The sequence below is a fragment of the Microcaecilia unicolor genome, chromosome 8 (genome assembly GCF_901765095.1).
Source record: "Microcaecilia unicolor chromosome 8, aMicUni1.1, whole genome shotgun sequence".
Classification (NCBI taxonomy): Eukaryota; Metazoa; Chordata; class Amphibia; order Gymnophiona; family Siphonopidae; genus Microcaecilia; species Microcaecilia unicolor.
Window position 1 is genome coordinate 225,618,787 of NC_044038.1, and position 23,780 is coordinate 225,642,566.

The 23,780-nt window shown below is 42.0% G+C and overlaps 1 protein-coding gene and 1 long non-coding RNA gene across 2 annotated transcripts in view; one reads left to right on the forward strand and one right to left on the reverse strand.

Annotated features, from left to right (window-relative positions):
• Positions 1-3,713: 3,713 nt before the first annotated feature.
• On the reverse strand, positions 3,714-7,802 carry LOC115476402. The gene is made up of 2 exons (XR_003943174.1): positions 7,746-7,802; positions 3,714-4,173 (listed from the first exon to the last, which is right to left on the reverse strand). It is a non-coding gene; the product is annotated as an uncharacterized LOC115476402 (long non-coding RNA).
• Positions 7,803-7,949: 147 nt separating this feature from the next.
• Positions 7,950-23,780, forward strand: part of ZNF335 (zinc finger protein 335) — a 70,512-nt gene continuing 54,681 nt past the window's right edge. Inside the window, 2 exon segments of the mRNA XM_030211343.1 lie at positions 7,950-8,014; positions 15,698-15,911. The gene's annotated coding sequence lies outside the window, so the exon portion shown is untranslated.

Below are 23,780 nucleotides of genomic sequence, written 5' to 3' on the forward strand. Positions count from 1 at the left end.
TAAAACCCTCGTCGTATATTTTTTCAATTCGTTTTTATTAAATGTTAGTCCTTAATTTAAAACATATACTTGTTTCTTATATATGTTTCAAATTTTCTTTTACTGAAAATAGCTTTAATTTATTGTTTATTTCATAATCACTTTATATTGAATTTATTTCTAAAAGAAAAAAGTCGAGCACTTAGCTAACACCGATGATGATCACCACAACCCCAGTGAAAGACGCTAGAGTTTAATTCGGCGTTTGGGTGTATTGAGGTCTTTTCCTCGTTTCAGCAGGAGTAGTGATATATATACTGTATTGCATTAATACTGGACTCGTCAATATTTTGTCAGTGCTGGTGTGTTACTATAGGCAGCCAACTTTTTAATCACTGGTCACAAAAAACTCATTTTTTAAATTTTGTTTTTTCTTGCTAAGCGTCAACAACTTGATTGAGGGACACCTGAACAGTGCAGCACTTATCTTAATGTAAGCCCGACGGGGCCACCGTTTCACTCCCTTATCAGCTTCATCAGGGGCAGTGCCGATGGCTGCAGTGTCATGGGAGTAAACAGGTACGCCACTCCTGTTCTCAATATGGCATCCGTGTTACAAGCTGGAAACGGCACACTGCTCAGGCTAGCACTCAAGAAGAGTGTTTGAAACATTACCCCACAGCCGTATGAGCAAAATTACGCACACGTATCTTTATGACATAAAGGAGAGAAATAAAACACAATCTGGCTGATATTTAAAACTATTTAACAGGCCAAGAATGGCTACTTAACCAGCTATTGCCAGTTATTACTTAGCAGATAGGCGGTTATATCACACGATATAACCAGCTATCCACTGATATTCAGCGCATTGCCTGCTAAGTCTGGCTGCCAAGATAGAAGATATATCTTTGGTCAATTTAAACTTAACCGGCCAGTGCTGTTCAGCTTACCCAGTTAAATTTAAACCAGCCAAAATACACTTGGATATCCAGTGCCGGTCACCAAAAACACCCTGGCATTGAAAATCCAGGCTCAATGCCGACCACAGGAGGCAGCCCAGCTACCTCTCGCAGTCTGAATAAAAGGAAGATGCGGCAAACCTTTTTTTTTGAAGGAGAAATGTTTTATTTGTATTTTCTTATATACCACCTACAAGCCTGAAAGCTATCGAAGCAGTTTACAATCAGGTACAGTATCTTTCTGTCCCTAGAGGGCTTACAATTTGAGTTTGTACCTGAGGCAATGGAAGATTAAGTAACTTACCCAAGAGCACAAGGCGCTGCAGTGGGATTCTGAACGGTGTTCCCCTGCTTCTCAGTTACTGGACTTCAATATCACTCATGATGGTGAACCTCATTTTTGGGGATTAGGCCACCCTAAGTGTCTGCTGCTGTTCTCAGGTTTTATGAAACTACTAAGTAGAGGAAACTACTTATCATTTCTATAGCGCTACAAGGCATAAGCAGCGCTGTACACCAAACATGAAAAGACAGTCCCTGCTCAAAAAGCTCACAATCTAAAAAGGACAGACAAACAGAACAACTAAGAGGTAAAGGAATTAAAGAGGTGGGGATAAAAGGGTACATGGCAAGTGAGTAGTGGTTAGGAGTCAAAAGCAGTGTCAAAGAGGTGGGCTTTTAGCCTGGATTTGAAAACGGCCAAAGACGACGCTAGACATACAATCTCGGGAAGTCTATTCCAGGCGTGAGGTACAGCGAGATAAAAGGAACGGAGTCTGGAATTAGCAGTAAAGGAGAAGAGAACAGACAAGAGAGATTTATCCACAGAATTCATCATATGTACAGATTACTTCACAGATGGAATACATGAGAGGCACCCAGTTGTATTGGGTCTTATTTATCTACTTTTGTCTTTACTCCTTTTCTTGCAGTGGGCTAAGCTGGAGGATTATCTTCTCTGAGGTATAGCCTCAGCACCAGAGTATTCGCCGAGACCTTCCCTCCCAGTATGACTTCTTCCCGCACCCCCAGCTTAAGAACCCCTGATCTAAGTAGTTTACACTTCTACCAAAAGGAGGGAAAAGAGAAAAAAAAAAAACACCCAGATCCAAATGGCTGGGCAGGGGTTCCAAACACAGAACTGTTATGCCAAAGCTCACAACAGTCTAACCAGAGCCAGGCACTGGCCCCCGTTTTATTCAGATCTGAAGGTAGGGCAGCCAAGTTATATAGGGCAGGACTCGAACCTGTGAAACAGCTGCCATGTTCCTCCAGATTATGTGAGAGAAAAACTGGAAAACAACATTAGCTTTCAGAGATATTTTCTGTCCAGGGAAAAGGTCTGAAGAGGAGCCTCAAGTGATACTAAAAGCTGCTGGCACTGGAACAGAGATTTTTTTAAAATATTAAGGGCTCTGTAACAGGAGGAGCAGCAACTAAAATCAATAGGCTTTGTGAAACAGCAGTGGTGTGCAAAGGATATGGTACATAAGGTCCTATAATATAAAGTTTTTATAATTCACTACAGTTCAGACATATAAGACTGAAGGATACCTGTCAACAAGTAAAAAAACATAGTAACATAGTAGATGACGGCAGAAAAAGACCTGCACGGTCCACCCAGTCTGCCCAACAAGATAAACTCATATGTGTATACCTTACCTTGATTTGTACCTGTCTTTTTCAGGGCACAGACCATATGTAAGTCTGCCCAGCACTATCCCCTCCTCCCAACCACCAGCCCCGCCTCCCACCACCGGCTCTGGCACAGATCATATAGGTCTGCCCAGCACTATTCCCCGCCTCCCAACCACCAGTCCTGCCTCCCACCACCGGCTCTGGCACAGACCACGTAAGTCTGCCCAGCACTATCCTCACCTCTCAACCACCAGCCCTGCCTCCCACCGCTGGCTAAGCTTCTGGGGATCCCTTCCAGTTTACAGACCTTGAGTAGACAGCTGCAACTATCAGAAATATCTGTCTCATTTGTGACTTAAGGAAGGATGAGTTCTAAACATAAAAGATCCAAGTCAGAAGTTTACAGACTTAAAATACGATGTCCTCTCAAGTGAGAACTGCTCTATCCATTCCAGATGGCTACACAGTACCTGTGTAATTAGCCGTAGCTGGTGTAATTACAAAAGCTTCCCAAAAGCTGGTAAAGGGCCACAGTAACCAGCTGTACCTAGAGAATCCTCCCTGTAGTGATGATAAATGTGCCATGTGAATCTAACTTGATAGAAGATTCTGTAGCAGTGTAGCCAGGAATCTAAGAGTGGAAGCCTCTCCCGCACCCCCTCGGTACCTTAAAATCACCTCCAATCTTTGCCTGGACAGCGGCACTCATAGGCTGTCTGCAGCCTGCACCAGGACGCTCTCTCAATAGTCCTGCCCTTCACAAAACAGAAGTTGCGTCACAAGGGGCGAGATGTTCAGACAGAAAGTCCCAGTGCAGGCAGCCTATGAGTACCACTGCCCAGGCAAAGACTGAAGCAGAGATGATTCAAGGCACAGGCAGGGAGGCCGGGTCTGACAGGGGGTGTGTATGCACATTGAATAAATACGCCACTGAGATTTTACACAAGGCTCAGCATCCTTTAAACGTCTGTCAAAACCATTGTACAATTGCCATGTATGTGTGTACTCAAAATACCGTTCTGTGGAATATATTTTCAAACTTCCAGTCACCTTTATTACTAGTAGAGAGAGCTTTGAGTGTAGGTCCTGTATAAGATTTATGTCTGTTGTAAATCTGGAATATAGTGCTTTTTAGCTACTTTTTGTTAGTTAATCATTGACTTACTTCTTAATTTTCTGTCCTTGTCTTTCTCCTATTCTGGGCTTGGTATATGCTACTGTGGTACTTCGATTTCTTTATTATGTGTAATTTCGTTTAATGATAGTTTATATCTTTAGCATTTTTCAGTACAAGTTTAAATTGTAATGCTTGTAAATAACAAATATAAAATTAAATTTAAAAAAGGTAAAAAAAAACACAACACGTTGTCCAACTCTGACAATTGGTATCCATCACTTCCAGAATGTTGATCTTTTCACCAAGTTTCTCCCCCACTTTTTCCTGTCCTATCTGCTGCTCTTGCTCATTGGCCAAGTTCACCACATTGACCTTGATGGTCCACACCACCCAAGGGATGCACTCATCTCTGAGAAAGGCCAACACATTTAGGGATATCTATCCTAGTCCATCACTTCCAACATCCCACAGGGCATCCTGGAAAAGAAAGAAAAATAGGTCTTAGTATAAACATTGCTAAATTTCTAGTTAACTACATTAAAAAAAACCTACAAAATAATCAAAACATTGTCATCAAATCTGCAGACAAAGGAGATTCTGTAGTGATTATGGACACACAAAAATATATTGAAGGACACAGACAGTTCTCAGACAACACATATGATAGGAAACTGACTGAGGAACACACACAGGATTATGCAAAACTAGGGCTGTACCATTGATTAAAGTTTGTAATCACATGATTAATCGCATAAAGCGCCCCCTCACATTTTCTCCTGTATAGTGCAAGATATTGACAGCAGATGTAAATTCTCAAAACTGACATATTTCAATTACTACACTAAAAATAAAATAATTTATCTTACCTTTGATGTCTGGTGACTATCTTTCTGATCATCTTGTTCCCTGTCTCTGGTTCCTCTTTCCTGTGCTCGGGGCTTCCTGTCTATTTACTATTTCTTTTTTCCTCCTCTGTCATTTTCTGCCCTATACCCATTTTTCTTTCTCCATCTCAAATCCATCTCTTCTCTCCCCTTGCCCTCCTCTCCATTACACTGTCACCATCTCCCCTATTTCCAGCATCTGTCCTTCTCAAACAACTGCCTCCCCATCCGCATCTCTCCCTCATGGCATCTCTTCCCGCACCCCTGAACCCTCCCTCCCCTCCCCCCAGTCTACATATATCTCTCTTTCTTTCACCTAGCACCTCTTTCTGCATTCCTGAAACACCCCTTTCCCTCCACCGTGGTCCACATCTCTCTGCTGGCACCTTTTTCTGACCCTCTGCCCCCTCCCACCCACCTTTCTCCTTCTGACCTGCAGGTGAAGCATGCTAATTCTCTCCAAGTCTCTCTGTAGCGTCCTGCCCAGAAACAGGAAGTTCTGTCAGAGAAGGTGGGACACTACAGAGAAAGGCCTGGAGTGGGTGAGAGAAGCAGATTGCCTTCAATGCTACAGCGGGCGAGAGAAACTGCAGAAATTTTTTGTACAGTGGGGGAGTTAAACAGAGCAATAGTGGATGAAGGTGAGACCTGCCCCGCTAACATGTGTTAAAATTTTTAATGCACATTAAACATTTAACACATTAATTGTTTTATTAGGATTTATTTACCGCTTTAAGTTTACAGTCCTATACAAAAAGAAAAATCTTATCATAACACTCCCAAAGCAAGTACAACCACAGCTAAACTAACTCATACCAAACCACTCTTCTGTGTGCACATTTTACATGCTACTTAAAATCCACAAAACCTGGAAACCCTGGCAGACCAATCATACCTAGTACTGGCATACTTACAGAGGAAATATCTGGTCTTATAGAAGGGATTCTTAAACCTTTCGTGCACAAGACAAACAGCTTCATACCAGACACCACAGACTTTCTGAACAAATTAATCAACATCAAGCAGCTACCACAGGTTGCTCTTCTGGACACAATGGATGTAGAATCAGAGACATTTTGCCCAGTGGAAGAATATCCTTTATATATTCAGATAACTTTATAGCTAATAAAAAAAAATCAACCCACACTACTGTTTATAAAGACAAGCTATGTGTTTAGCTACCTTTATACAAGGAGTTACTACAATAATGTCCCCACACAAATGCAACACCTGTTTAAAGGACAGTGCAACTGTGTGCATGTACTCCAATGTAGGAGGCATGGCTATTTTATAAAATAAAATCTGCAGGAATACAACAGCTCCACCCAAATACAACTTTCAAGAACACAAGCTCCATATGGTTACACATACAAATATCCATCCACACAATTTCCACACATACAAAATGCCAGACTCACACACAGAAGATACTTTATGAAGTTGCATTCAAAGTGGTTAAAAGGTTTTTTCAAAATCACAACAACACTAAAAGAAAACTACAGGGCATAGAAAGGTCCCGCATTTACAGATGCAAAGGCAGAAGTGTGAGAACGCACAGTGCATACGCAAGTCCATGCAAGCGCGCGTAAACTTCAGTGCAACACAAGAGCCCACGAGACACTCTGCAAGCTCCTACTACTACTAATCATTTCTATAGCGCTACTAGACTTACGCAGCCCTGTACACTTGAACATGAAGAGACAGTCCCTGCTCGACAGAGCTTACAATCTAATTAGGACAGACAAACAAGAGATAAGGGAATGTTAAAGTTAAACAGGGCCTTTAAAAACAAAAGGGAACACAGTTCTTTCATTAAAATATCCTTTAATAATAGACTTTGATTGAAGAGAGACCCGACACGGGCCGTGTTTCGGACCTACCGCACCTGCGTCAGGGCCGGGGTCTGCATTAAACACATTACAATAAACAATCAAAAAATAATGAATAAACATAAACAAATAAAATATTTAAAAAATCACTTTTGATAGGAACCAAAGAAACATTCATATAAATGAAATTATTTTGTAAAACACTAGATGCATATAAAAATAAAATATTATGCTAATACTAACACATTACTAAGAAAATTGAGTCATATATAAATTGCGCAAGGCCGGTGTCAAACTGCGATTCCATACGCCAGGCCCCTTCCCTGCCCATCTTTAAATCCCTGCTAAAAGCCCATCTCTTCAATGTCGCCTTCGGCACCTAACCACTATTCAAGAAATCCAGACTACCCCAACTTGTCATTTCGTCCTTTAGATTAAGTAGAGGAGTGTGGTAGCCGTGTTATATTGGAGAAACAGGCCAGATGCTTAAGACAAGATTCAATTTACATAGACATCACATGAACAATACTGGTGCCAGTAGGGTTCCCACGCCTGTTGGTCAACATTTTACAGGACCAGGACACTGTACCAGTGACTTCACAGCGAGAATCCTGAAAGATAACTTTAAAACCATACAAGAACGTAAGACCTTTGAAGTCAGAATGATTGAATATTTTAACACCCAACAGAAAGGACTTAACAAGGATCTGGGGTTCCTAGCCCATTATAAACCATAAAGCTGTATGTCTCTGTTGATCACCCCACCCCTCACCTATCCACACCCATCCTGTTAGAATATCAATGATATGCTTTGATGTCCCCATGCATACCTCCGACCCACCCCCATCCTCCCACCCTGTCAGACTGTCATAGTAATGCTTGAATGTTTTCACTTATATACACTGTCAGCTAGCACATTTGCTTATTTCCGATCTGACGAAGAAGGGCGACCTTTGAAAGCTAATCAAGAAATGTATTAAGTTATGTCCAATAAAAAAGGTATCATCTTATTTTCTTTTCCATGTTTTATTTTGTTTGATTTCTATTGTCCTTTAGATTGTAAGCTCCTTTGAGCAGGAACTGCCCCCCCCCCTTTTTTTTGTTAAATTGTACAGCGCTGCGTAACCCTAGTGGCGCTATAGAAATGTCAAGTAGTAGTAATAGTAGATTCCGGGCAGAACGGGAGCTCTCGCCTCAGGGATTCTCCAAGGACATCTGCTGCTGCACCCAACTTCCGCACGATCCCAACACAGAGACGTCAACGAGGCCGACCCGATGCATCGATATCTCATTCGCCAAGTACAGTGAGAGGCAAAACGGAGGCAGCAGCACATACTCAAAGTCCCTCTGCTCTATCCAGTACGTCTGACGTCTCCTTGTCTTTCAAGCCCCGGCCGGAAGGAACTTTCCTTCTCCAGCGTCCCGCCCACCGCTGACGTCACGCCTTTCCCTCGGCAGTGTCTCGCTCTGCCGGAAACAGGAAGTCGCGCTGGAGGGAGTGTGGGAGGCGGTCGATGGGAAAAGAAGTTGCGTCAGAGGGGGCGGGACGGAGGAGAAGGAAAGTTCCGGGGCCGGTCGCTGGCGACCTCAAAGGCAAGTTTAAAGGTAGGGAGCGGGGAGTTTAAGCCTGAGGGAGAAATGTTGGAGCGCTGGCGGCGGGCTAGAGGAGTAGAGGGAGAGATGCTGAGCCGCGGACGGGGAGGAGAGGTGGGGGAGACAGGCTGGACTGGGGGGAGGGCGGAAGACAGAAGGTGAGATGCCATATCGCGGGGGAGGGGAGGAGAGAAGAGAAGGTGTCCCGGGTCCCCGAATGCGTGAGACTTGATATCTCTGTATTGACACGCACCCATATTATTTTGTATGTGTGTGTATTTGCATACATACTTGCACAGGCACATATAGACAGACAGACATGGAGCTTGATACATGTGTACCCAGACGTGCAGACATTGACACACCCGTATATATAGACACACAGATGGACACAAATTCGTGTAGTCTGATTTTTAAGCACATGCTTTTGTTCAGTTATGTAACAGCAAATGTTCAGCGTATTAAAATTCTATTAACTTTGTATTTCAAATTACTATGTAAGGCGCATTGAGCCTGCATTATGTGGGAAAGCGCGGGGTACAAGTGTAATAATAATAATAATAATAATTTAAGGACATGTTTTTTGTTCAAATATGTAACAGCAAATGCTCAGAGTATTAAAATTCAATTAACTTTGTATTTCAAATTACTATGTAAGCCGCATTGAGCCTGCATTATGTGGGAAAGCGTGGGGTACAAGTGTAATAATAATTTAAGGACACGCTTTTGTTCAATTATGTAACAGCAAATGTTGAGCGTATTAAAATTCTATTAACTTTGTATTTCAAATTACTATGTAAGCCGCATTGAGCCTGCATTATATGGGAAAGCGCGGGGTACAAGTGTAATAATAATAGTAATTTAAGGACATGCTTTTGTTCAATTATGTAACAGCAAATGCTCAGCGTATTAAAATTCTATTAACTTTGTATTTCAAATTACTATGTAACCCGCATTGAGCCTGCATTATGTGGGAAAGCGCGGGGTACAAGTGTAATAATAATTTAAGGACATGCTTTTGTTCAATTACGTAACAGCAAATGCTCAGAGTATTAAAATTCTATTAACTTTGTATTTCAAATTACTATGTAAGCCGCATTGAGCCTGCATTATGTGGGAAAGTGCGGGGTACAAGTGTAATAATAATAATTGATAGAATTGAAAAATGAACATGCAGAACTATTGTTAATAATATGTAATTTCTCTTTAAAATTGAGCATGGTACCCGAAGATTGGAGGGTGGCCAATATAATGCCGATTTTTAAAAAAGGGTTCCAGAGGTGATCCGGGAAATTACAGACCGGTGAGCCTGATGTTGGTGCCAGGCAAAATGGTAGAGACTATTATAAAGAACAAAAGCATGGATTAATGAGACAAAGCCAACATGGATTTAGTGAAGGGCCTCACCAATCTACTACGTTTCTTTGAAAGGGTGAACGAACATGTGGATAAAGGTGAGCCGGTCGATATTGTGTATCTGGATTTTCAAACGGTGTTTGACAAAGTACCTCTTGAAAGACTACAGAGGAAACTGGAAAGTCATGGGATAGGAGGTAGTGTTCTATTGGGGATTAAAAACTAGTTAAAGAATAGAAAACAGAGTAGGGTTAAATGGTCAGTATTCTCAATGGAGAAGGGTAGTGGGGTTCCCCAGGGGTCTGTGCTGGGACCGCTGCTTTTTAACATATTTATAAATGATCTAGATAAGGGAATAACTACTGAGGTTATTCAAAGTTGTTAAATCGCAAGAGGATTGTGAAAAATTGCAAAATGACCTTACGAGACTGGGAGACTGGGCATCCAAATGGCAGATGATGTGTAATGTGAGAGTGCCAAGTGATGCATGTGGGAAAGAGGAACCCGAACTATAGCTACGTGATGCAAGGTTCCACGTTAGGATTCACGGACCAGGAAAAGGATCTAGGAGTCATCGTTGACTATACTTTGAAACTCTCTGCTCAGCGTGCAGTGGCGGCAAAGAAAGCAAATAGAATGTTAGGTATTATTAGGAAAGGAATGGAAAATAAAAACAATGATGTTATAATGCCTTTGTATCGCTCCATGGTGTGACTGTACCTTGAATACTGTGTGCAATTCTGGTCGCTGCATCTCTCAAAAGATATAGTGGAATTAGAAAAGGTTCAGAGAAGGGTGACAAAAATTATAAAGGGGATGGGACGACTTTCCTATGATGAAAGGCTGAAATGGCTTGGGCTCTTCAGCTTGGAGAAAAGACAGCTGAGGGGAGATATGATAGAGGTATATAAAATACTGAGTGGAGTGGAATGGGTAGATGTGAATTGCTTGTTTACGCTTTCCAAAAATATTAGGACTAGGGGGCACACAATGAAGTTAGAAAGTGCATCTCTCAGATGCAAATGTGCACACAATGATCAGTTCAAGCAATCCTTCAGTTTTGTGCAGTTTAAAGAAACGTGCTTCTCTTGCAAAGGATCAAAACAAAAGATCGCGTGATCGTTGTGTACAAATTTGCATTTGAGAGATTGCAGACCACTGATACAGGCGACACATGTCAAAACACGGTTGTGTCGGGTCTTTTATATTCCAGACCTGTTGATAGTTTACAATAAAACTTTGGACTGATATTGTCCAATAGATCTGGTATATAAGAGACCTGACATGACCGTGTTTTGATTGGGATTTTTAATAGGAGTCATTTGATGAAGTTCCTCATGAGAGACTCTTCAGAAAATTACAAATTCATGAGTTGGGAAGAAGTATGTTATGGACTGATAACTGGTTAAATGGAAACGAGTACAACTGAATGGTCAGCTTTCCCAGTGGAAATCTGTCCCTAGGGAACATGGATTTGATATATTGCCTTTCTGTGGTACAAAGTAGTTTACATTTATTATTATATACAGGTATTTTGTCTGTCTCTAGTAGCCTCACAACCTAAGTTGTTTTTTTTTGGGTGGGGGGGGGGCATTGTACCTGGGGCAATGGAGGATTAAACATTTTGCCCAGGGTCACAAGGAGCCACAGTGGAAATTGAACCCAGTTCCCCAGGTTCTCAGCCCATTGGGCTGCTACTCCACTCCAGTCCAAGAGGTCCTTTTACTAAAGTTTGGTGTGTGCACTGACGGACATTAGCATGTGCTAAGTTCCACGTGACCCATAGGTATAAAATAGGACATGCAGCATTTAGTATGCACTAATGTCTATTAGCACATGATAAACTTTCGTGAAGGGGCCCTCTAGTTTCTGTATTGGGGCTTGTGCTATTTAATTTATTCATAAATTATCTGCAGAAAGGAGCAATGCATGAGGGTTTTGGGAGATTGGGCATCTAAATGGCAGATGAAATTCATTGTGGACAGTTTCAAAATGACACATAAAGGAAAAAAAATAATCCCAGCTGTAGGTATAAAATGCTGGATTTGGAATGAGGTGACACCAACCAAGAAAAAGATCTTGGAATCATTGTGGGCAATGTGTTTGGGATTATCTGAAAAAACAAATCTAGAATTTCATTATATCTCTAAATAGACCATTCCTTGAGTATTGTGTGCATTCCCCATCTTAAAAAAAAAAAAAAAAAAAGGATATAGCAGAAGTAGAAAAGGGGTGGAGCACTTCTTCTCAAACAGGATAGAGAGAGTTCATCTTGAAAAAGAGATAACATAAGGATAGTCACACTAGCCCATCTAGCCCAATAGTCTACTTCCAACAGTGACCAATCCAGGTCAAAAGTACCTGGCAGAAACCCAAATAGTAGTACGATTCTATGCTACCAATCCAGGGATAAGTAGTGGCTTTCCCCATGTCTACCTTAATAGCCCTTTATAGACTTTTCCTCCAGGAACTTGTCTAAACCTTTTTTAAACCTAGATATGCTTACAACTGTTACCGTGTCCTTTGGCAACAAATTCCAGAGTTTAACTATTTCTTGAGTGAGAAAGTATTTCCACCTATTACCGTGTGTCCCCTGGTCCAGTGTTTCCCAAGTCTGTACCTTAAGTACCCCTTGCCAGTTGACAATGAATATGCATGAAAGAGATTTGCATATAATAGAAGCAGTGTATGCAAATCAGGTTTATGCATATTCATGTGGATATCTTGAAAATCTGATTGGCAAGGGGAACTCCAGGACTGAACTTGGGAAACACTGCTCTAGTCTTTGTACTTTTTGAAAGAGTAGACAATTGATTCATGTATACCTCTTGTACTCCACTCAGGATTTTGTAGACTTCTGTCATATCTCTCCTTTGCTGTCTCTTCTCCAAGTTGAAGAGCCCTAAGCCTTTCCTCATATAGGAGTTCCATCCCCCTTAATAATTTTGTTTGTCCTTCTTTGAAGCTTTGCTAATTCCACTGTATGTTTTTTGAGTATTGTGTGCAATTCTGTTCGCCGTATCTCAAGATGAGGTTGCACCATAGAGCAATACAGAGATTTTATTCTTTATCTTATTTTCTATCCCTTTCTTAATAATTCCAAACATTGTTTGCTTTTTTTGTCCACTGTCACACATTGAACAGAAGATTTCATCATATTGTCAACAATGACACCTAGATTTTTCCTGGGTGGTGACTCCTAATGTGGGACCTAACATCAAGTAGCTATAATTTGGATTACTTTTCCCAATGTGCATCACTTTGCATTTGTCCACATTACACATTTCATCTGCTGTTTGGATGTCCGGTCTTCAAATTTCTTAAGGTTGTCCTCCAATTTCTCATAGTCCACGTGCAATTTAACAACTTTGAATATTTTTGTGTCATCTCATTTCCAGAGAATTTATAAATAGGTTAAAAAAGCCCCCGTCCCAGTATAGATTCCTGTGGCCTATTCTATTATGTAGCTTCCCACTATTCCAGCACCTGTGGACATCAACTAGCAGGTGGAAATATAGAACTGAAAACTGAGCTGAGACATATCTCTTTTGGCATCCAGTCCTCCATATTGTTTTCTATCTCCAGTAGGTGGATGGACACACTTTTCAGCCTCTGGTTCTGAATGCTTTGCTTCTAGTCCAGTTGGTCAGCTGGTCCCCAGTTGAGCTTTGCGGGTGGCTTGAGTCTGCAGAGTCATATCTGGAGGTCTTTAGAGCCCTGTCTCTGATTCTCCATGCATTTCCTTCTTCCCTCCCGTCAACTCTCCCCTGTTTCCTATGGAGCTCTTCTTTTCCAGCTGTGACAACGGACGCCAGCAAGTTAGGTTGGGGAGCTCATTACAAGTTCCATCTGGCACAAGGCACCTGGGCAGAACAGGAGTCTCAGTGGTTGATAAATCGCTTGGAGCTCAAGGCAGTGTGGAATGCCTTACACGACTTTACTGTCTTTCTAGCGGAGGCCCTAGTCCGAGTTTTCACTGACAATGCGATGGCTGTGGCTTATATCATCAAGCAAGGTGGAACCTGCAGTCTGATAGTGGTGGAAAGAGCCTTTCCTCATGAATTGGGTGGAGAAAAATCTTCTCTGCTTGTTGGGAGGGTCCTTGAATGTGGAGGCGGATTTTCTCAGCTTGCACTCCAAGAAACTGGGAGAATGGAATCTATTCAGCCTGGAGTTTCAGCTGATAGTGGACCAATGGGGTTCTGTGCTTCTGGACGATGGAGATGAAAGGGAATGTTAAAGTGCCCAAGATCTTCTGCCGTTAGAAAGAACCGTGCTTGATGGGGATCATTGCCCTGTTGCTGCCCTGGCTGGAGACAGATCTACTGTATGTCTTCTGTACTTGACCCATCATAGGCTGCATGTTGAAAAAGATCATATTACACTGGGGTTGAGTAATTAGTTTAGCCTCGGATTTGACATGGAGGCCTTGGTGTGCGCACCTGATTCGCCTGCTAGACAGGGGTCGTCTCCGTCTTCCACAGGTACACAACCAACTGTGCCCCTTTGGTCTTATGGCTTGCCATTGAAAGGGCTCAGTTGAGAAGGTTACCTGATTTGGTCGTTGCTTCCTTGCTTCAGGCTCAGAAAGGCTGTACATCCATGGCGTATGTGAGAGTGTGGAAGATGTTCAGTGCCTGGTGTATCTCTTCTGTGCTCATATCGCGCACATCTTAACATTTCTCCAAGCAAGTCTTCAGAAAGGATTGATGTTGGGTTCTCCAAAAGTTCAGGTTGCGGTTTTGGCCTGTTTCAGCGGCCAACTACAGTAGATGTCTCTTGTTCCTTGCCTGGATATCATCCAATTCTTGCAGGGAGTGGGCTGCTTGCGGCTTCTCTTTCTTACTCTGTGCCCAGAGTGCAACCTTAATTTAGTCCTTTGGGCTCTTCAGAAGCCTCCTTTTGAGCCACTCCAGAAGGCCTCCTTGAAAGATTTTATGCTTAAGACAACGTTCTTGGTGGCTGTTGTGTAGGCACGTAGGGTTTCAGAGCTTCAAACTCTCATGTCGGGATCCCTTTCTTTGCTTTTCAGTGGTGGGGGTCTTCCTGTGCACAGTTCCTTCCTTTCTTCTGAAAGTGGTATCAGCATTTTGTCTCAACCAATCTATGGAACTTCCCTCCTTTTTGCAAAGAGGACGCTCAGTACGCACATATGGAAGTTACGAATGAGTTTCGCAAATCGGGCATACTTTGTGCTTTTTGGTAAACAGAGGCTTTGGCCTCAATGTCTTCCAAGTCCACAATTGCTAGATAGCTGAAGGAGACTATCGCGTCCACTTATTTGCTTGCAGGGAAGCAGGCTCAGGCCTTGCGGACTCATTCTGTGAGGCGTACAGCGACATCCTGGGTGGGATGTCGCTGTACGCCTGTCTCTGGCAGATATTTGCAAGGCAGTGGCGTGGTGAACCCTGTATACCTTTGCCAAGCACTACAGGGTGGACTTTGTGGTCTGCTCAGAAAACAGTTATGGGGCTTCGGTCCTCAGGTTGGCGGGGCCAGGATCCCACAGGTTCTGGAATAATGGGAAGCTTTGTAATGGAAAGAAAAATTAGGTCTTACTTGATCATTTCCTTTCCATTAGTCCTTCCCACTATTCCAGAGGCCTGTGCAAGGCTTCTGAGATGTTTAGTGAACATGAAGTAATGGGTCAAATATTGACTGTCACCTTGCATGGTACTTCCTGTATATCTCTTGTTCTCTATAAGAGATGAGAGAGAGTCTACATGTTTGCTTGTCTGGTTAATGGTAGGTAAGTGATTTGTTTAAGGTTGTTGTATTTATTCTGAGTTTCTCCGTATTGCTTGTCTAAGTAAATATTGAGGATCTGGACTTTTTGCCAAGAGAGATGTCTCAGCTGAGTTTCTAGTTCTCTGTTTTCACCCGCTGGTTGATGGATACAGCTATTCCACAGGTTCTGGAATAGTGGGAAAGACTAATGGATAGAAAATAATCAGGTAAGACCAAATTTCTCCTTTATCCTGTTTTCTATTTTTTTAAACCAGTTTCCAATCCACAATAGAACACTTCCTCCTATCCCATGGCCTTTTAATTTTCTTAGGAGTTTCTCATGAGGGACTTTGTCGAAAGCTTTCTAAAAAAATAAATCTAGGCACACCTTGATTAAGTTGCCTGTCCATATTACATCTTATGAACTGCAGACGGAAACTCTCTTTGGTGCAATGCAAGCAGTTAATTTGGAAGACTGAGAGCATAGTCCACATAACCTAGTTTAGGATTTACTTTCACTACTGTCATGGTATGCACAAAACTAACCCGTTGCAGACACTGCCCCAGGAAAAGATATTGTAGAAAGTATTTATTATTTTTTTTTTCATGCAGCACATAAGTAAGCTGTGGAATCTGTTGCTGGAAGATGACTAACCTAGTGGGATTGAAAAGAGGTTTGGATAAGTTCCTGGAGGACAAGTCCATAAAATATTGTTAGCCAGGAAGACTTGAGAAAGCCATCACTTACTCCTTGAAATAAGCTATGAGAAACTGATCTACTTGGGATCTGCCGGGTACCTGTGACCCGAACTGACCACTGTTGGAGGTAGGATACTGTGCTTGATGGACCCTGGTTTGAATCGGCATGGCTTCTCTTATGTTCTTATGTGTCTCTTTATGCCAATAAACAGTGGAATCCACTTTCCACCAAATAAATGTTAAGCAAGTCACCAAACGTGGAAGGATCAAATGATCTACCACACCATTTTTTTTTTTTACATTTGTACCCCGCGCTTTTCCCACTCATGGCAGGCTCTATGCGGTGGGCAATGGAGGGTTAAGTGACTTGCCCAGAATCACAAGGAGCTGCCTGTGCCGGGAATCGAACTCAGTTCCTCAGTTCCCCAGGACCAAAGTCCACCATCCTAACCACTAGGCCACTCCTCCACTCCTGTATGTATCCTGTATGTATATACATTATGTTTATTTTTGTTTTTATATGGAAAAGGAGGGGAAAAGGCCTCAGCAGTCAAAGGTTTTGCTGTAGCATTCACTTGCTGCTTGCTCAACAACAGCTCCTTCTGTCTTGGACCAATCATTGGCCAAAAGAACTCCAATTTTTGTGTATATTAATGCTTACATTACTCTACCACATGCTTTATGATTATTTACAAGGGGTAAATTTTTTTTGTCACCCTCCAAATCTTCTGCCCACTTTTCTTATAAAAATGAATTGTGCAGCGGGAAAACAAACGGAAGCACTTGGCTCTCTCTCTCGGAGTTCCCGTCAGGGGACTTCTTCAAAACTGAAATTTGTTAGTGATCTGCTTTACTTCACGTACCCCACTCATGCCGACATCTGCGGGATATGTGATTTAAAGCGGAGCAGTAACAAATTTTAAAGAATTCCCCTGATGAAGCCCGTGGTGAAACAGGTTCTTGGGATACCCGAGAGAGAGAGAGAGACAAGTGCTTCCACTTTTCCCACTGCATGATTAATTTTTATAAGAAAAGTGGGCAGAAGATTTGGAGGCTGACAATAATAAATAATAGTAAATAATCATAAAGCACGTAGTAGAGTGATGTAAGCATTTATACACACAAAAATTGGAGGTTTTTTGGCCAATGATTGGTCCTAGTCAGAAGGAGCTGCTGTTGAACACGCAGCAAGTGACTGCTGCAACTAAAACCTTTTGACATGAGACTTTTTTTTCCTCTGTATAAAAGCAAAATAAATGGAATAGTGTATATACTAGCCGTTGAACCCGTAAAACGGGCTAGTAAAGGAAGGGGGGGTTTGAAAGCCCCCCCTCCCCCGGAGTCCCCTCCGCCACCCGTCCACCCGGGCCAAGTACCTGGCTTCACTGTTCAAACCGCCGGAACGCAGCACACAGCTCATCTGAGCTGCCGTCGGCCTTCCTTCCTTCTCTGCATGTGTTCCGCCCTCGTGTGACTTAACGTCGGCGAGGGCGGGAGACAGGCAGGTAAGGAAGGCCAACGGCAGCTCAGATGAGCTGTGTGCTGCATTCCGGCGGTTTGAATAGTGAAGCCAGATACTCGGGCCGGGTGGAGGTGGGTGGCGGCGGTGACTCCGGGTGGGTGGGGGGAGTGAAGCGGCACCCCTGGGGGGGGAGCGGTGGCGATGGCGGTTCCCTCACTCGCAGGTGCGCAGGTTCCCTCTCTGTCACGCCCCCGTCATCACGTATTGACGCGGGGGCGGGACAGAGAGGGTCTCTACTGCGCATTTGCGAGTGAGTACGCCTCTTGCCATTTATGTGTTTGATACTGGACACATATTGATAAAGTGAAATGGTGTGGTAGAGTGTTTGATCCTTCCACATTTAGTGACTTGCTTATGTATATCTAAACCATACTTACCTCCCTTCTCAGAGTTGCCCCTCCCCAAACTCGCACGCTTTTATTCTTTGTCCAGGCAATGACTGATTTATCCTATGTTCCGCTATGTTATGACATGACAAGGTTCACATGATTAATCTCGAGTTCTCCATCATAACATTTCCTTTTCCTTTCCTTTATTCCCTGCCACCCTCTATACCAGTGTTTTCCAAACAGTGTGGCATCAAATCTAAAGTCACCATTTTCTGATGCTGAGGTTCAGACCATCATCTGTGCTGTGCTGTCAGCACACTCCAGCCACAAGAGTCACCAGTGGTGCTCTTAAAATGTGCAATGGCTGCTGTGTGAGCTCATGCATAGTCACACATGCCTCTCTCTTTCCTGTATACTATGGGGCTCATTTTCAAAGCACTTAGACTTACAAACTTCTATAGGTTACTATGGAACTTTGTAAGTCTAAGTGCTTTGAAAATACACCTCCACGAGTCCCAGGATGTGGAAATTAACAGGTAGCATGCAGCACATAACTGCATATCCTCCTGTGAGTCCTTTCAGCATTACCTGACGCCACAGAGGTGGGCTACATTTTTTTTGCTAATGTAGGTTTGCCGGTGCCTTGGACTTCAAAAAGGCAACAACCAATCTATGTTTTCCTAAAATAACAAAGAAGAAAGTTATTCCCCCAAACTTATTTATTTATTTCTTTGTTGTATTTGTACCCCACATTTTCCCACCTATTTGCAGGCTCAGTGTGGCTTACATAGTACCGTCAAAGGCGTTTGCCCTGTCGGTTGATAACAAATACAAGGTTGAATAGTGATCGAATGAGATATATGTGGGGGGTCGGAAGGGATGAGGGTTGCATGTTGTCCAGTACGATCATAGTCATGCTGTGTTTCCGGGTGAAGAGATTTACGTGGGGTCATTGGAGTAGGCCTTTTTGAACAGGTTGGTTTTTAGTGATTTCCTGAAGTTCAGGTGGTCATGGATTGTTTTCACAGCTTTTGGGAGGCCATTTCATAGTTGTGCACTTATGTAGGAGAAGCTGGATGCATATGTTGATTTGTATTTCAGTCCTTTGCAGTTTGGGTAGTGTAGGTTTAGTTATAATCTTGACGATCTGACTCTGTTTCTTATTCGCAGATCTATAAGTTCTGTCATGTATCCTGGGTCTATGCCGTATATGATTTTGTGGATTAAGGTGCAGATTTTGAATATAATCCGTTTTTTGATTGGGAGCCAATGCAACTTTTCTCAAAGGGGTTTGGCACTTTCGAAGCGTGTTTTGCTGAATATCAGCCTGGCTGCTGTATTTTGGGCGGTCTGGAGTTTTTTTGTGAGTTGTTCTTTTAACCCACGTAGATTCCACTGCAATGGTCTGCATGACTTAGGACCGTTGATTGTATTAGGTTTCGAAAGGTTGCTCTTGGGAAGAAAGGTTTTAATCATTTGAGCTTCCACATTGAATAGAACATTTTCTTTGTTACAGAATTTACTTGGCTCTCGAGAGTAAGGTTTCTTATTTATTTAGTTATTTGTAGCATTTATACACCGCTGTTTCCCGCTCGATGGAAGGCTCAGTGCGGCTTACAATAAATGGGAACAAAGTGTGACAGAGATGACATAGGTTCAGTGCGGCTTACAATAAAAGGGAATAAGGTGTATCAGAGATATCAAAAGATATAGACACATCATTTTACAGAGATACAAATTGTGTGGGGAATGAGAAGACGAAGGGATATGGGGGCAGGATGAGGTGTGGTTAATGCTAGTGGTTTGGTTTAGAGATGTGGTTTAGGTAATTAGATTAAGTTGGGTCATCCGAATAGGCTCGTTTGAAGAGGTATGTTTTCAGCAACTTTTGGAAGGGTAGAAGTTTGTTGGTTGTTCTAATGAGTCTCGGTATGGCGTTCCAGAGTTGACTGCCTATCACTCTTGTTTCTCTGAGTCCATTTCCACCCATTTCCTCAGTTGGTTCTCCCTTGCAGGCATCCATTCTGTCATTTATAAGCTCAGTCATCACTTTCTACTGCAGACAATTCCTGCTGCCTATTTCACTGGACTTTACTTGCCCTGCTATCATCCCATTCCCTTTCTCCTATTCAAGCTCACCTTTTACCTCGTCTGCCTTGACTTTCTTACATTCAGAGCAATTCTTGATTTCTTCAAGTTTAGCTTCTGGGCGAAGCCTGCAGGTAAAAAGTACTGTGGACTTTTCCAAAATGTACAGTTTGAAAATTATGCTGTCGAGGAGCAATGTTCAAACTGGATTGGCACAATCTCTCCATATGATTTTACTTGAAGACCACATATATTTTTCCTTTGAAAGTTCCTGCAAGACCGACATACCTACTGCAGATGGATTTTTTGCAAATTCCATTTAGAAACACATTTCCTTTTTTTTTACCTAAACATACTCCCAGGGAACACCTCTTATTAATATGGGTAAAGGTAGATGTGCTTTAGAATATCATGTGAAACTTTAGTCATACTCAGGGAGGACAGTTTTCAGACAGTCAATTTTGTTTGAAAATTGCCCTTTTAGAGGATCATTTTCAAGTGCTTTGTATGGGTAATCTGCTGTTTTATCTTCATAAAACAAAATACAGAAAATTACCCCTGCCACCAGTACAGGTAAAAGTACCCAAACTGTGGGGTCAGGATCCCAAATGGAGGTCACAAAAGCTACATTTGGGGACTCTCCATGGGTGTATTATTGTTCTGACCCTCCGGGGGTCACAAAGACATTTTCTTTTTTTTGTTGCTATCAAAGGGTCACAGCCACATAAAGATTGACAAGCTCTGGACTAGGTACTTTTTACTTGTGTCAAAAAGTTAGGAACAGGGAAGGGTCTGTGAGAGGTGATAGAACAGAAATTACATAAAGGACTTTAATTTTGAAATCCTTGTGCGTACTTTACATTCGCACCTGCTCCGTTGTACCTTCCCATGCACCGCTGGCTGAATTTTCAACGGGAAACCCCATGTGGTGTTGTCTTTGAGAATGTGCTTGAAGTCTACCCTCAGGATTGCAAAGCCCCTGTCCTATTAAAAATTGTTCTCTTAATACGTAAGGAAATATTATATTCATAATGGTGGGTGCCTTCAAAACCATTTCAGTTTGTAAATGACTTATGGCACATCTCTGCTGATTTGATCAGAATCCTATGAAAACATCACGCTGATAACATGGAAGTTATGAACAGCCAAAGAGTGGGTGCGGGTATAACTCGAAAGCAGAGAAGAAGGCCATGATTTTATTTTCAAAAGGCTCAAAATATAGTAGGACAGCATAGGATTAAGACAGAAGCACCGCCCTAAATAATAAGTTGATATTTTGATGAGTCTGGATATTGCTTTGAATATGGAGTAGGAACGAGTGATCTCAGAAGATTAGGGATGTAGCTTGTGTCTTTATTCAGTTGTGACTCAAGGTGAGTTGTTCAGGTACAGCAGGTATTTTCATGTTCTTGGAGGACTTAACGATCTATGGGCTCCTTTTACCAATGTGCGCTAATGGATTTAGCACGTACATAAGTACATAAGTACATAAGTAGTGCCATACTGGGAAAGACAAAGGTCCATCTAGCCCAGCATCCTGTCACCGACAGTGGCCAATCCAGGTCAAGGGCACCTGGCACGCTCCCCAAACGTAAAAACATTCCAGACAAGTTATACCTAAAAATGCGGAATTTTTCCAAGTCCATTTAATAGCGGTCTATGGACTTGTCCTTTAGGAATCTATCTAACCCCTTTTTAAACTCCATCAAGCTAACCGCCCGTACCACGTTCTCCGGCAACGAATTCCAGAGTCTAATTACACGTTGGGTGAAGAAAAATTTTCTCCGATTCGTTTTAAATTTACCACACTGTAGCTTCAACTCATGCCCTCTAGTCCTAGTATTTTTGGATAGCGTGAACAGTCGCTTCACATCCACCCGATCCATTCCACTCATTATTTTATACACTTCTATCATATCTCCCCTCAGCCGTCTCTTCTCCAAGCTGAAAAGCCCTAGCCTTCTCAGCCTCTCTTCATAGGAAAGTCGTCCCATCCCCACTATGATTAGCTTGCGCAGAATGCTAAGAAGCCTATTCCTGTGGGCTTCTTAGCATTTAGCGCATGCGAAATCCATTAACACACCTTAGTCAAAGGAGCCCTTAATTGTTAGACAACATAAGAGTTATGAGGTGAGATTTTTTGCATCTTGTGATAGGTCACTGGTAGCCTGTCAATGTGTCTCTTATTGATTATATGAAATGCGGAATGTTTTATTTTCTAATTAGATATTGAAATCCCTTATTATGAAGACAAGATCCCAACTTTTAGTGATTTGATCCCAGAATTTGAGTAGCACAACAGATTTTGCTCACTATTTTTAATAGCATTTTGCATATTAGAAAATCACCATTTTTATATTAGCTGTGTGCACAAATTGTTAGTTCTTCATACTTGTAGTTGAATTACAGTAGAAAAACTTTTCTAATAAATCTTTATTGTGTATTATTGTCTTTAAAACATAATGCAATGATGGCTTTTTTAAATTTCCCTACTGTGTACATTGAACTTAACTCATTTTGTTTTATGAAATGGATTGCATTATTGGTATTCATTGTGGACAGTATTTTGAAATAACGCTTAAAAAATGTAAAGATAATGCTAGAAATTATTTGAAAAGAAATTGAAAACAAAATAGGGGATATTATGATGCCGTTTTATCAGTCCTTGGTGCAACTAAACTTGGAGTATTGAATTGCAGTTCAGGTTGCCCTGTTTCAAGATGTAATAGAACTAGGCAAGGTGCACAGAAGGGCGATGACAAATATGATTAAGGGGATAGAACTGCTCCCTATTGATAGGTTAGTCCTCTTTAGCTTGGTGGAAAGATGACATGATAGAAGTTTATAAAATCATGAATAGTGTGACACAAGTTGATTGGGAATGGTTGTTTACTCTTTGCAATAGTACTAGAAGTAGAGAACAACACCCAGTGAAACTAAATATTATGTTTTTTTTTTTTATTTTATATACCACCTTTCTTTAAAAAAAAAAAAAAAAAAAAAGACTTCACAAAAGAGAGAAACATAAAAAGAAAGGAACTCCATTTTATATAAGGCAGAAAAATGGAAAAGGAATTAAATAAGTATAAGAAGATTAACCTGTGTTATCAGCTACTCTCAGACTCTGCGCCCAAATGCCAAAGTAAAGAGTAACCCACCCTTTTACAAAGCCGCGCAGCAATGCTGACACGTCCCGTTCATTTTGAATGGGCTGTGTCGGCACTACTGCACTGGCAGCTGCTAGTGCGGCTTTGTAAAAGGGGTGGGGAGGGGGTAAATCTTTTAATGCAGCCTTGAACTGGGGGAAAGCAGATTCAAGTTGTAGCTTTTTGGGTAGAGAGTTCCAAAGGAATGAGCCTAAAAAAAGGAAGGTTAGTAGTGAATTCTAAGTGAGCTATAGAAACTGGTGGAAGAACCAAACATTACTTGGTAGATGAATGCAAGAAATAAGGGGTTGCAAAAGGAAATATGAGTGAGACCAGATATGGAGGACAACCTCAGTATAAGGTCTTATGCATCAAAGAACAGACTTTAAACTGAATACAGTAGGAAACCTTAAGCCAGTGATGATAGATGGGCAAGGGGGTTACATAGTCAAATCTTCTAGCGTAAGAGACTAAGCGGATGACCTTGTTTTGTACTGCCTGAAGGCGCTCAAGAAAATATGATGGGATGCCAGCATAGATCACATTAGCAGGATAAAACTGTAGCATAGAGAAAAGTAACCTGAGCTGAGTCCAGGACACTGTGAATGGATCGAAATTGATGCAGTGCCCAGAAACAGTGCTGGACAACATCACTCTCCGGAAGATCAAAAGATAATCATTGGTTGATAATAATGCCCAGATATTTAAAGGAATCCTCTAAAGGTATAGCTAAACCTGCTAGAAGAGGAGCACACAGGGTCCTATCATAATGACCAGTGATCTAGCATGCAATGGACTTCGAGGGGTTGAGGACCAACTGATTGGTCTGCAACCATGTGGAGATGTTATCTAAGCAGGTTTGTAGAGAGGCGAGATCAAGGGATAAAGGGTGAGAAGGAGCAATAGGAAGG